The sequence below is a fragment of the Prionailurus viverrinus genome, chromosome B3 (genome assembly GCF_022837055.1).
Source record: "Prionailurus viverrinus isolate Anna chromosome B3, UM_Priviv_1.0, whole genome shotgun sequence".
Lineage (NCBI taxonomy): Eukaryota > Metazoa > Chordata > Mammalia > Carnivora > Felidae > Prionailurus > Prionailurus viverrinus.
The window spans coordinates 89,085,855-89,101,191 of NC_062566.1; the positions used below are offsets into that span (position 1 = coordinate 89,085,855).

The following is a 15,337-nucleotide window of genomic DNA, read 5'->3' on the forward strand; positions in this document are numbered from 1 at the left end:
ACTTTATTACAACTGTGAACTATCCTCATTCTTTTTCACTTCTTGTGTCACTAACTGGTTTTCTGATGTATTTGGCTGCATTTTAAATTGTGATTCTTTGTATTACTGCATGAGTGCTAAGAAGAAAATGGGGGTGCAGGGGGTTACAGCAATTTGAAGAGAAGCTGAAAGGAAAGACTTGGTTACTTTTTCTGTTTATGGGCATTGTTACATACATTCATAGTTACATATTTCTTAAATGCTTTATCTTCTAAGTGTATTTTATTATGTATCTATAGTTTAGGTCTCAAGTTGGCAAACTTTTTCAGTAAAGGACCAAAAAGTAATTACTTTTGGTTTTGTAAGCTATAGACAGATTGTGGCATATTCTTTGTTTTTTGTTTCATTTTTTTATAATGTCTTAAAAATGTAAAAAATATTCTTAGCTCAGGCCAGACAAAAACAGGCCTCTGGCCTAGTTTGTCAACACCTGGTTTAGACTCTTTTGACCTTAGCTGTAAATCTGAAATCGTCATTAAAGTTTGCTTTAACCCTTAATGATATGCACCATTGAAACAATAGTTACAGATTCCAAGTTTTATTAATTTTGACCATTGTCCCTGTGTCATTGCAAATTTGCACCTACTAAATTTGCATTAATGTTGGATATATTGAAGGTAAATTTTAAATTTCAAAGGGAAAAGACCATTACTTTGTGTATAAGCTTAATTATCTCTTTTTTTTTGGAGTTGATGTAGTTTGAATTTTGCACTGAAAAAGTACAGTAAATAGTCACTACTATTAATGTGAGGACTTTACATAATCTCTGTGCTGTCTTTTATTATAAAAATTTTTTTAATGTTTATTTTTAAGACAGAGAGAAACAGAGCATGAACGGGGGAGGGGCAGAGAGAGAGGGAGACACAGAATTCAAAGCAAATCCAGGCTCTGAGCTGTCAGCACAGAGCCTGACGCGGAGCTCCAACTCACCAGACTGCGAGATCATGACCTTAGCCGAAGTCGGAAGCTCAACTGACTGAGCCACTCAGGTGCCCCAGTGCTATCTTTTATTATAAATAAAATACTCATGTAACAGAGTCCCAGGCCTTAAAGATTTTCTCACTTTTAGTAACTTCTTAATAATGAGCACTCAGAAGTCAAGCACTCTGTTATCAGGAACTGTTATCAACCCAGAAGTCAACAAAAATTGGAGACTGATCACTGATTAAAAGAACTAATGCAGCCGAAGGCCTGAATAAATTGGAATGAAGGAATAATTATACAAGTAGTGATAATTATAAAAGTTTATCCTCACCTCACACTGTAACTAAAAAATAAAGAGAGAAATTTAAATGGCAGATTTCCCCAATGGAATCCATATCATATAGTCATTAAAAATGATGGGGCGCCTGGGTGGCTCAGTTGGTTAAGTGTCCGACTTCGGCTCAGGTCATGATCTCACGGTCCGTGAGTTCAAGCCCTGTGTTGGGCTCTGTGCTGACGGCTCAGAGCCTGGAGCCTGGAGCCTGTTTCGGATTCTGTGTCTCCGTCTCTCTCTGACCCTCCCCTGTTCATGCTCTGTCTCTCTCTGTCTCAAAAATAAATAAACGTTAAAAAAAATTGTTTTTAAATGTTAAATACTTTAATCACAGGACAAAAAATGTTAAATACTTTAATCACAAGACAATATCCATAGTGTGTTAAAGGAAAAAAGTCTGACTACAAAATAAATGCAGTGTCTCTATCAAATATATATGCATACAGAAAATAGAATTGGAATAATATACAGCAACATGTTAAACTGTAGTAAACTATGAGTAAAGAAGTTAATTTTTTTCAGTGTATTATTATGCAATTTCTATTTTTTTCAGAAATTAGCAATATGTGTTACTTATGTAATAAAATTTCAGTTACAATAGGTAAAAGTCTGAAGAGAATCTGAAAATAAAGATAATGTGAAGAGAAAAAATAAGGCAAAAGACAGAGACAGTGAATTATCAGTGTTAAGAGAGGTAGAAATGACTAGAAGGGAGATGAGAAAGGGGAGCAAGATATGAAGGTAAAGAGCTTAAGACTTTGATTTAGAAAGCATGGATTTGGAAGCCAGTTTTATTATCACTTACCAAACCTTATGAATATTCTGAGCTACCATGAGGTCCAAAATTAAAATGGGATTAGGAATAAGAAAACATTTGTAAACTTCAAATTTTCTACAAAGATAATTTCTTGCCAGAAGCAAATGAAGAAAGATGAACACAAACCCTATAGAAATCTCGAGTGTTAGGATAAGCTAAACCTACTTATTTCATTGCTAGTTAGGGGGGTTGAATATATCAAACAAAGGCAAAATCAATTAAGTACTCAATTATCATTAATGATTCATGGTTTCATAAAGCATACTATAACAGAGAACCTAAATTCTTAATTCATAATTAAACTCTCTGGGCAGAACAATGGATAAGCAGAGACTTAAAGATTTTAAAGTAATTTACAGATTTATCAAAGTAGTCGTTAATATATATATATGTATGTGTATATATATATACATATACTATACACATATATACATATACATATGTATATGTGTGTGTGTGTATATACATATATGGGACAGCATTATGTAAAATGAAGACAGAATGATCTGGTGGTACCAAATTTTGGCCAATCCTGAATTACTTTTTTTTTTCACCACTCTACCTGGAGTAGTACCTAAGCTGGATGCTAAATAAATGATATTTGAATAAGATGGTGAATGTTACATAAATTTGAAATTTATTCTGGAGACAGAAAGCAATGTTTTCAAGGGTGGAAGTGGTGTATTAAAAAATAAAGCAAAATAACCAGTAGCAGAGGGTTAGTTGGATGGAGCAAGGCAAGGGTGTAGGCAAGGAAGTCAATTTGAAGCACTAATCCAAAAGGGACAAATAAATCTCATCAAATGTTACAGTCTAATGAGTTGACAGTATCTGCCTGTGCAATGTGTTGAAAAAGTTAAATCAAATTTCAGTAGGAAGGAGTGTATTGATCTATCCAGGACTCAGAGTCAGACTCTAGATAGTAAAGTATAGTAGAAGCAGTGAGAATTGAAAAAATGGATCTGAAATGTCTTGGTAACACAGTTGACTGAATTGATGACACACTTAGATTTGGAGGATAGAGGAGTCAAAAATTAATGAAGTTTGTAACACTGGTGAGTTTCTCTAGAGCTTCTACTTTTTTTTTACTTAGGAAAGGAGGCCTTTTTTATGTACTTCTAGCTCTATCTCACTGACCACCCTTAGATTCATGGGAAGCTGAGAAATTGAGTATTTCATTTCCTCGTCTCAAAAGTAGAGGAAAATAATAGGGATTGTAGTGGGAATAGATATGACTGAGCCAGTCAATAATATCTGTCATATTCTATAAGCCCCCATTCTGTCTGATGAACCACAAAGGCATTCTATGCCCCTGGGAACTGGTATTAGTTCAGAACCAGTGTCCAATCAATTCTGAAAAGCATATTTTTTCCCCCAGTGTGAAGTTACCTTGATACGTAGCCAGAGATCCCTTTCATAGTGATATTTTCATAGTGATATTATTGCAGAATCCTTAGTGGTTCCTTCCCTTATTTCAAGTGGTCATGGGAACTAGGTGAGAAATTGTGATTCCCTTATTTAGAGTTTTTTTTTTTAATACAAAACAACTAAGATCTTAGTATTTTATTCATCTATTTCGATCCCATGATCAATTAGATATTGCTAAGTATTGTTGCTCCTGGCTGGCTCAGTGGGTTAAGCATCTGACTTTGGCTTAGGTCATGATCTAACGGTTTGGCTCATGAATTCAAGCCCCAAATCTGCTGTCAGCACAGAGCCCACTTGGTATCTTCTGTCTCCCTGGCTCTCTGCCCTTTCCCCGCTCGTGTGTGCATGCACACTCTCTCAAAAATAAATAAATGTTAAAAAACAACAACAACAACAACTTTGGGGCAAGTGGGTGGCTCAGTTAGTTAAGTGTCTGACTCCAGCTCAAGTCATAATCTCATGGTTCGTGGGTTCAAGCCACACATCAGGCTCTGCACTGGTGGCTTGGACCCTGCTTGGGGATTCTCTCTCCCTCTCTCTGTTCCTCCCCCATTCACATTCACTTTCTCTCAAAATAGATAAACTTAAAAAAAAAAAAAGATATTGCTAAGTATCCCTGCTGGTCAGACCATTTAATCACCACAAGATCCTGCTCCCTATTATCCTTATTATGCTTCTTTGCCTCTAATAATTGAGTTCTCTGCCATCTAGGAATCTTTGTATCACCATAGAAATCACTGCACCTATATCAACAGAAGACCCTACTATAGCACCCCCAGCCACAGAGAAAAACTACCACACAATCTTCCTTGACTTACAATGGGGTTATGTCCCAATAAACCCATCGTAAGTTGAAAATGTTGTAAGCTGAAAATGCATCTAACACACCTATCAAACATCATAGCTTAGCATAGGCTACCTTAAACGTGCTCAGAACTGGGGTGCCTGGGTAGCACAGTTGGTTGAGCATCCGACTTCAGCTCAGGTCATGATCTCGCAGTCCGTGAGTTTGGCCCTGCATCGGGCTCTGTGCTGACAGCTCAGAGCCTGGATCCTGCTTCGAATTCTGGGTCTCCCTCTCTCTCTGCCCCTCCCCCCACTTGTGCTCTGTCTCTCTCTCTTTCTGTCAAAAATAAAATAAACATTAGAAAAAAAATTTTTTAATAAAAAAAATGTGCTCAAGCACTCTCAACAATAGCCAAATTGTGGAAAAAGCCTAAATGTCCATCACCTGATGAATGGATAAGGAAATTGTGGTTTACATACACAATGGAGTACTACATGGCTAGTAAGAATGAAATATGGCCCTTTGTAGCAACATGGATGGAACTGGAGAGTGTTATGCTAAGTGAAATAAGCCATACAGAGAAAGACTGATACCATATGTTTTCACTCTTATGTGGATCCTGAGAAACTTAACAGAAACCCATGGGGGAGGGGAAGGAAAAAAAAAAAGAGGTTAGAGTGGGAGAGAGCCAAAGCATAAGAGACTCTTAAAAACTGAGTGCAAACTGAGGGTTGATGGGGGATGGGAGGGAGGGAGGGGTGGGTGATGGGCATTGAAGAGGGCATCTTTTGGGATGAGCACTGGGTGTTGCATGGAAACCAATCTGACAATAAATTTCATATATTAAAAAAATAATAAAAAAATATTTTCTACTAAAAAAAATGTGCTCACAACACAATGGCCTATAGTTGGGCAAAATCATGTAACACAAAGCCTATTATATAATTAACTGTTGAATATCTCATGTAATTTATTGAATACTGTACTGAAAGTGAATAACAATGGTTGTATGTGTACAGAATGGTTTTAAGTGTTTTAATGTTTTTAAAAATGTTTTAATGTTTTATTTTTGAGAGAGAGAGAGAGAGAGAGAGACTGAGAGGGAGAGAATGAGTAGGCTAAGGGCAGAGAGAGAGGGAGACAGAATCTGAAACAGGCTCTAGGCTCTGAGCTGTCGGAGCTGGATGCGGCGCTTGAACTTGTGAACTGTGAGATCATGACATGAGCCAAAGTCATACACTTAACCGACTGAGCCACCCAGGTGCCCCAAGTGTTTTAATGGTTTTAAGGGTATGTTTACCCTCGTGACTGAGTGGCTGACTATGTGCTTAATCACTCTTGCACCATCTTGAAGTTGAAAAATCATTAACTTGAACCATGTAAGTTGGAGACTGTAGTACTTTTCAAAGATGCTGACTCTCCCCTTTCCTGTGTATTTCTTAAATCTTGGTGAAGGGAGTGTACATGGCACTCTTAGGGATACATGGTTACAGGTAAGTGGAAATTTGTTGATGAATAGTTCATGCCAATACTCTTACAAAACAATTAGAACCATTGAATTTATATATACATATATGCATATATATTTCAATATGTAATATTATAAATATAGATAATACATATTACATATATATAATCTCATCTAAAATTATTTTCTTCTTCGTCTAGCACTCAATGAAATTTCTCATGTATTCTCCATACTTTTGTCAAGGTAAATTTGTAAACTTTCAACTGTCTTGCTATTTAAGTCTTGCTATACAAGTTTGACATTATAACTGGCCCCCAGAATATGCTGGAATCTGATTCTAAGTTGAGGAAAAATGTAAGTATTGGGAGTAGAGAATGAGAAAAACTGGCCTCTTCATGCAAGGTATGGCCTCAACAGATTTGGTGAAGTCTATATAGATTTCCAAATAAGGCAGGAATGATCTCTTCAGACCAGTGAGAAGGGGTTGCTTTTGTTTGATGAATGAGGCTCAAACACTGAGAGGTTATGAGTTAAAGATACTTCAAATTATTTGAATTCTACCATGTGCCCATTTCATTTCTTTGGTTCTGCTCTTTCCTGAACAATGCCCTAATCTTCACAGAAGAGTTCTGACAAGGCTATGAATTCAACTGACATTGTAATTTGGCAATCTGTGGGCTCAGACTTTGAGTGTATTTGGCTCTTTTAGGCCCATGGCTGCGAAGAATAAATTCTTTTGTTACTATCAGAGGAAGTCCTTGATTTTTGGTCCCTACTTTAAGCTAAGAATTTAGAAATCTGATCTTATCACTGTCTTTAAGCTGTCCAGTGTTAGTATAAATAACCACCCCACCCTTCATTTTCTGCCAAAAGTTTTGCCTTCCATGGGCACGTCATTCTAGATGGCTGCAGTTTTATGCCATATGTGTACTGTATGCGTTGAGAATCCCAAGCAGGCTCCACAAAGTCAGTGTGGAGCCCAATGTGGGGCTTGAACTCACAAACCATGAGATCACGACCTGAACAGAAATCAAGGGTTGGATGCTTAATCAACTGAGCCACCCAGGAGCCCCTGTAGATGCCTAATTCAAACAGAAGAGAGTTCATAAAAAGCATCTGTTATTATAGTTTTTTATGAGGCTAGGTAGCTAGTAAGAATGTCCAAATTGCATCACAGAGCTGGTCTGGGGAAAACACTACTGCCAGTATTATAGAGGAGAGGTACCACATCACCCACTGATACCACACACTCCCACACTGAGTCCTGGCCTTAAGAGTCATGTGTGCATATCTCTAAGTGTGTGTGTGTGTGTGCGTGCGCGTGCGTGTGTGTGTGCGTGCGCGTGCGTGTGTGTAGGGGGACTAGGAAAGTAAGTGTCTAGTAGTTTTGGCTCCTACAGTGGAATGTAGGCTCTCTGCTTCAGAGAGAGGTGATGTCCCAAACAGAGCGAGGGTTTTGTATGCTAAAACAAAAAATGTCCACTGCATGAGTCACTGACATATGGAAGGTAATGTAATCAATTAGGAGAAAACACATTGCATTTAAATTTCACATTTATGTGAGGTTTTGTGTTAGCCTGGGTCTTCCAAAAAGCAGATGCCATAATGGCAAGAGATTTATCAGGAAAAAAAAAAAAAAAAAAAACCAGTGGAGATTTTAAAGCTGGAGAGTGAGAGCAAGAGCACTGACTGGTTGGAAAGGTAAGATTTAGAAAACTAGATAAAGAGAAACAATGAATCTACAGTGAATAAAGAATAAGTAGATAGATTTTTACAAAATGGCTGTTGGAGGGGAATGCTATCTCAGAGCTAATCTTATTTACTGATGAAGAATTTGTAATAAGTTTAGGAAAGATTGGAAGAACCAGAAAAGGAGTGACGGCTTGGCACTCAGAAACACTGAATGACAGTGCTGGGGCAAATTCTGCCAGTCTTTCCAATATATTATTCCCTTAACTGTTCCTTCCCATAGTCAACATCTAAAGTTGCTGGTTAAAACCAGTAAAAGGTGTAGCTGCACTGAGAATCCAAAAGTTAGCTTGAATATTAGAAGTGCCAATGGAAAGGGAAAGGGAAAGTTGCAACACAGTTTGATGAAAGTGAAAGGTAGACATAAGAAGACTGATTTTTTAAAGTTTATTTTTGTATTTAAGTAGTCTCTACCCCTAATGGGGGGCTTGAATTCAGCACCCGGAGACAGAGTCCCATGCTCCTCTGACTGAGACAGCCAGGTGCCCCCGCTTTTCATATTTGGAAGCAAAGTTAGTATCCAGGGGATTTACGATTAACAGGGTTGTGCACAGGAAATGCCATCTTGCAAAGAAATATTTCTGGAATCAGATTCCAAAGGAGGAACTTGCAGTGCAATTATGGTACTGTTGAACCTTGAACAAGAGATTGCATGGTAGGTGGTGTGTGAACTCAGGAACCTTGTAACAGAAACAGGATAGAGGCCGGATTGGAAGAAAAAAAACCCCATTTTTAAAGTGAGGATGGGAGTGTAATTCGAGAGGACTGCTAAGATTGTCAAGGCAAGAAGCCTTCATATTTGTCCAGAAGATAATCTTACACATCCTTTTAATGACCAGTTCCTCAAGCCCCTAACTTGTTTCCACCAGTTTCCTCTTTTTTTTTTTTTTCTGTTTCCTCGTGAGGAGACCTGAGAGGACCCAGAATCCGTATCATCCTGAAGTATGGAGATTTAAGACCGAATTTCTGTTGATGTCTAGGGAGAATGGTAAATTGTTGGGAAAAACCTTACACTTGCCCCAAAAGACAACATTTTTTCTACAATATTTTTCTTTCCGGTGTGGGGCGGGGCGGTATCTGTGTTTAAGATCAAGAATTTAAAAGACCCTACACACCGTCTTCTAGCTTAGAAAGTCTCCACAGAGGGAAGAAAACAGCAGGAGCAGCTGCCCGGTCTTCGGTGACGGCGGGGCGTGCACCAGGCGGAGACCGGGCGGGGCCGGGGCCCTAGGATCCCGCTGAGGGCGAGGCCTGCGCGCAGCACAACCACGTGACTCCTTCGCCCCTTGGGACACCGACGCATGCGCGCCGCGCTCTCGACGAGGCGGCTTCGGTGTTGGTGGCGGCTGCCGCGGTGGCTGTGGGACGGAGACGGTGGAAGTGCCATCCTCGGCTCGGTTGGCCCAGACTGCGGCTCATGGCCTTGAGTGGCATCCGTCATCAGGTCAGCTGGGGCGGGCGTCTTGGACTTGGCCTGGGGGGTGGGGTTGGTGATTCGAGGGACTGGAAGGGGCCTGCCTTGTTTCAGGCCGCACTGGGGTTGCGGCCTCCCTCTCCCGCCGTGTTTGAGGCCAGGCTTGGCCTGGCCTCGGCTCCCAGCTGTCCATTCCTTTCTCCTTCCCACCTGTTGGGTGGAGCAGTGCAAGGTTTCTTTTCTTAGTTAGACCAAACGCTTCTCTGACGAGTCCTTACGGAGCGCGGGGAAATGTGGGCCTCCACCTTGATATAGGAAGCGTTTTGCGGGTGAGTCTGAAGCCCTTGCTTCCTCAAGAGATGCAAACCAGTGTGCCGGGACAACTGGGAATGGAAGGGACTCAGTAGTAGCCGCTAGAGAATTGGGAGAATTCAAATTCTGTTAATTAAAGCTTGTAGGCGCCTTGTAGGGGCGCGCGCTGCGTGTTCTGACTACACTAGTCACACTTTTAGGACCCTGAGTCACAGCACCTCAAATACCGGCCAGAGGTTTTGGCGGCACAGGATAGAAGCAGGAAAAGCAGCCATTGAAGATCTTAATAGGATCTCTTAAAGAAATCTATTTAAAAATAATGTTTACCTTTTGTAGTCGGAGACCAACAGTGTGTTTTTCTCGCTTTGAAATTTAGTAAGTAGTACTGCTCTTTTTATCGATGATATTATAATACCATATTATTTTATGCCGATTTTTTAGTTTGATGTTCATGTTGCCTTCTCTGTAAGGACTTCATGTTATTTGGCAACTGATCCAATCTGTTCAGAAATACTGTAAACTTTTTTACAGCTGGAAAGGTTGAAGCTTACAGGGAAGCATGAAGCTCGTGTTGGAACTTAAGTGTTTTGTATGAAGCTCGTGTTGGAACTTAAGTGTTTTGTCTCTCTGGGAGCTTAAGTGGATTGAAAAAAAACAAACAACTGTCAGGTACCCCCCTCCTTCCTCCCATTTATAACCTCATTCTAGAGTTGCAAAAGTTGGAACTTTCCACTGTTCAGCTTCTGGTAGGGATAAAGTGAACTAAAGGAGTTCTACTAAAGAATACAGTTCTTAGACTCTGAACTCTGGAATAATTAGGTGTTGACCAAAGATGGCTAATTAGTAGGTGGCATGAGATATTTGAAATGAGAATTGAAAAGCAGAATTTTTTTTTTTTTTTTTTTAGTGTCAGAGTATTTGGTAATATTTTTACTTGCTTACCTATAGTTGAGTAAGAAAAAGAATTTTATAAATCATGATAAAAGTGTGTGTGTGTGTGTGTGTGCACGCCTGTGTTTTAAAGATAAAGAACAGGGATACCTGGCTGGCTCAGTCAGTAGAGCATGGGACTATTGATGTCAGGGTTCCAAGTTCGAGCTCCATGTTGGGTGTGGAGATTACTTAAAAATAAAATCTTAAAAACTAAATAAATAGAACAGAGCCTTCTGTGGTATGTTAGTAAGTAATTCCACGTAGAACATAGGATTTTCTGTGTATGTGAAAAATAGTCAAAGGAGATAGGAAGTAGTAGTAGTTCCAGTCAAATGGTGATTTTTTTTTCAAAGACCTGAAGATGACGCAGACATTTATGTAGATATGTGTATATAAAGTTGAGTTTTTAGAACATACTAAGTGTTTAATATGTGGAAACTTAAAAAAGGTCTATGTGTGAACATTCTGTTTAGCCTCTGAAAGTTGTTGCCAAAACCAGTGATTAGTCTCTTTTCTTAACAGCATTTGTTTTCAAATTGGCTTATCTGTGTTTGAGGAACAGAGTATCTGATTGTAAAGCTAGTTGATTTGCAGTACGCAAACTACTGACTTTTTAGTCCTTAGATTTTTTGTGTGTGTTGCTCTGCTTATGAAAAGAATAATAAACAGTATGATCTTGAGTGCCTATAGAGTTAAAAGAGAAGACATTAAATTAGACTTCCCATTCTTAGTTAAGTATGGGTTAAGTGATCCACCAAAAGACCTTTTAAATTTTAAGATGGCATGCTGAATTGTTAGTGAAATGTTTAATGTATGTTATAACTGAACTAAAAGTTCAATGTATGATAAAGAACTGTATTTATTTAATGTACTACGCTGTCAGTTTATAATTTATCATGTTTTCTTTCGTGCTTATGAACTTTAGGTCTCTAATAAGATTTTGTAAGAAAGTGCAATGTAGTAAAAAGGCATTGATTGGTTTGGTGAGTTGAGAAAAGGAGGAAAGTTTTGTTAGGCTCAGAAAACAGGGTGAGCCAAGGCTCAGACATGAAAAATATATTGGGCTTTGTAAATGGCAATGAGGAGGAATACTGTAGGATTCGTATGTTTGAAAAGTTATGTCACTCACTTGTTCAACAGACATTTAATGTGCTGTTACATACCAGACACTGTTTTAGGTTCTAGGAACACAGTACTGAAGAAAACCAAGATCTCTGTTCTTCTGAATTTAACATTACAGTAATATTAATTTATCCGTAGCCTTAGTGTAGCAGTGTTTTTCAATTCTTTTTGACTGAGACCTGTAATAATTTGTACATGTAATAGTGAATCCCAAAAAACAGTAGTTGCATTCTGTATGTGTTTCAACAATAGGCCCTCAATATGTGCCTGAACTCTGATACTTTGTTTTCAATTCTATATTTTTCTATTAAAAAACAAATGAGAAGCTGATTTGAAAAGCTGATTTGAAGGGGTCTAAAGTTTGATAAACAGTACTTAAGAGGGGAGATAAAATAGGAGCACCTGGCTAGCTCAGTCAGTAGAGCATGAAACTCTTGATCTCCGGGTTGTGAGTTTGAGCCCCATGTTGGGTGTAGTGATTCCTTAAATAAACAAACTTTGGGGGTGCCTGGGTGGCTCAGTTGGTTAAGCATCCAACTTTAGCTCACGTCATGATCTCACGGTTTGGTTCGTGAGTTCTAGCCCTGTGTTGGGCTTTGTGCTGATAGCTCAGAGACTGGAGCCTGCTGAGAGAGGGAGACACAGAATCCGAAGCAGGCTTCAGGCTCTGAGCTGTCAGCACAGATCCTGATGTGGGGCCCAAACTCACAAACTGCGAGATCATGACCTGAGCCGAAGTCAGACGCTTAACCAACTGAGCCACCCAGGCACCCCTAAAATTTTTTTCTATTTTATTTTTCATTTGCAAAAAAGAACAAGCTGGTCTGAAGCAGTCTACAGTTTGAAAAATGTTGGTCTATTGAGGGAGATAATGATTACTTAAACTATAGCAATACTATTGTGAGTAAAAAGAAGGGGATGGTTAATTCTTATGTTAGGGTATACCAAATAAGTAAATTATTTACCATGTTATAGTGTAATACTATGAATAAAAGAAAAAAAAAATAGGGGCACCTGGGCGGCTCAGTAGGTTCAGGTCACGATCTTGTGGTTTGTGAGTTCAAGCCCCATATCAGGCTCTCTGCTGTCAGCCTGTCAGTGCAGAGACTACTTCAGATCCTCTGTCCCCCCCCTCCTGCTTGCACTGTCTCAAAAATAAATAAATATTAAAAAAAAAGATTGATGGGGCGCCTGGGTGGCTCAGTCGGTTGGGCGTCCGACTTCGGCTCAGGTCACGATCTCACGGGTCCGTGGGTTCGAGCCCCACGTCGGGCTCTGTGCTGACAGCTCAGAGCCTGGAGCCTGTTTCGGATTCTGTGTCTCCCTCTCTCTCTGACCCTCCCCTGTTCATGCTCTGTCTCTCTCTGTCTCAAAAATAAATAAACGTTAAAAAAAAAAAAAGATTGAGGAAGGTAAAGGGAATCATGTGTGCTGGGGAGGGGAGCAAGTTACAATTTTAAATAGGGTTGTCCAGGTAGGTCTTATTGAGAAAGTGACCTTTCAACGAAGGAGGAGATAAGGAAGTTATCCATATGAGTATCTGGGAGAAGATAATGCTGGTAGAGGAAACAGTCACCTAAAAGGTTCTAAGGCTGGAGAATGTGGTCTGTTTCAGAGAAAACAAGATGTCATTGTGACTGGGGCTGAGTGAGGCCAAGGGTAGGAGAAGATGAGGTCAAAAGGACAGTGAGTCATTGCAAGGGCAGTGACTTTTACTCTGTGAGAGCAGTGGAGTGACATGGTCTTGTTTATGTTTTAAAAAGAATACTATCTGCTGTATTGAGAATGGACTGGGGATTGGGAGCTGGTGGAATGCAGCAAAAGGGAAGAAGCGGGAGACCTGTAGAAGGTTATGGAAGACTGTCATAGTATTGTAGATGAGAGATGAGTGGTTTGAATGAAAATTATAAGAAGTGTGATGCTGAATATAAAAGATTCCATAAAAAATTGGTTGGGTGTGAGGGAAAGAAGAGTCAAGCAAGGATGAGTCCCCGAGATTTTTGGCCTGAGCAACTGAAAGGAGGGATTTTCTGTCAGAGATGGAGAAGGAAATGGATAGAGCAGGTTTTGGGGGAGAGATCAGAAGTTCTTTTAAGGACATTTTATAATTTGAAATGACTGGATGGGAATTTGGGAGTTGGCACATAATTAGTATTTAAAACCATGTGAGATTGGGGAGTTAATGGAGATAGGAGTAGATGACCAAGGATTGAGTCCTGGGGCACTCTAAAAGATCACATAGAGGGGTGCCTGGGTGGCTTAGTCGGTCGAGTGTCCGACTTTGGCTAAGCTCATGATCTCGTGTTTCGTGACTGTGAGCCCCGCATTGAGCTGTGGGCAGACAGCTTGGAGCCTGGAGCCTGCTTCGGATTCTGTGTCTCCCTCTCTCTCTGCTCCTCCCCTGCTTGCACTCTGTCCCTCTCTCAAAAAAAAAAAAAAAAAAAAATATATCACATAGGAGAGGAATACCCAATTTGCCTCAGGAGACTGGCACTCAGGTGAAAGAGTGATAGTGAGGTAGGAAGAAGAGATGATGTGACTTGGAAGCCAAGTGAGAAAATATATCAGATGGCAGAACATTATCAGCCCAAGGAGAGTGTTGGTTGAGAAAAAGAGCTGAGGATAACATCTTGGGAGCTACCAATTCTTTTTTTTTTTTTTTTTTTTATTTTTTAAAATGTTTATTTATTTTTGAGACAATGTGAGAGACAGAGTGCAAGCAGTGGAGGGGCGGACAGAGAGAGACACAGAATCCAAAGCAGGCTCCAGGCTCTGAGCTGTCAGCACAGAGCCCGATGCGGGACTCGAACTCACAAACTGTGAGATCATGACCTGAGCCAATGTTGGATGCTTAACCGATGTTGGACGCTTAACCGACTGAGCCACTCAGGCGCTCCGGGTGCTACCAATTCTTATAGGACTGTGAGAAGAAAAAAATTTCTTCCAAATGGTAAGGGAGCAATCCAAGAAGGTAGGAGGAAAGCTATGTAAATGCAGTATGTCAGAAAAGGCAAGGAAAGAGAACCTTTCAAGTAGAAAGTCATCATTCCTGTTGGATGCTGTGAAGAGTGAATCAGAGAAAAACAAAACAAAAAAAAACAAGAGTAGATCAGAAAGATGAATTAGGAAGCATTCAAATGAATTTATACACAAGAAGATTGTGACCTTGGCAAATTTCAGAGTGGTAAGGAAACCAAATTACCAAGTGAATGGAGGTTACAGAAGTAGAGATAACAAGCTTAGACAACTTAGTTGACTTTGTCCTTAGAATAAAATCCAAATTTTAACATAGCTTATGCTTGATTACCCTTTGCTTTTTTTTTTTTTTTTAAGTTTATTTACTTATTTTGAGAAGGAGAGGCAGAGAGAGAGGGAGAGAGAGAGAGAGAATATCCAAACAGGCACAGAGCCTGACATGGGGCTCGATCTCAGGAACCATGACATAATGACCTAAGCTGAAAGCAAGAGTCAGATGTCCCACAGACTGAAACACACCCAGGTGCCCCTACTGTTTGCTTGTTTTTAAGTTAAGCTACATTGTAGTATATATGTTATAAATTATTATATAAAAGAAGAAAAACATTTACACATGTTGAATGCTAGTGGAATAGATTTAGTACACTGAGAGAAACTGATGAAGAGTAAAGATAATTTAAGAAGCAACATTCTTGAGAAGATGGGTGGGAGAAATGATCAGATCATGAGTTGTTCAGGGTATGACCTTTGGTAGGAGCAGAGATACTTAATCAGTTATGACCAAGGCAAGGAGGAGGACCAGTAATGATGGATTTCAGCCATTATAGGAGTGCTATAAAACAAATACTTTGAGAGGGGAAAAGAGGCAAGATTATAAATGAGGTGAGGGGTTGGGAGGTTGGTATCATAATATATTTCTTGGAGGTGTAAAGAATTTTAAGAAGGAAATGGAGGATTAATGGAGATCTAATAGGATAAAGACTGACCACTGGTTGTGGCAAATAGCTCACTATGAGAAATTAGTATTTTTATTG

The 15,337-nt window shown here is 39.6% G+C and overlaps 1 protein-coding gene across 1 annotated transcript in view; it reads left to right on the plus strand.

Annotated features, from left to right (window-relative positions):
• Positions 1-8,845: 8,845 nt before the first annotated feature.
• The window catches only part of PRPF39 (pre-mRNA processing factor 39), a 38,828-nt gene continuing 32,336 nt past the window's right edge, over positions 8,846-15,337 (plus strand). The window contains exon 1 of the mRNA XM_047863810.1: positions 8,846-8,990. The gene's annotated coding sequence lies outside the window, so the exon portion shown is untranslated. The remainder of the gene's footprint in view (positions 8,991-15,337) is intronic.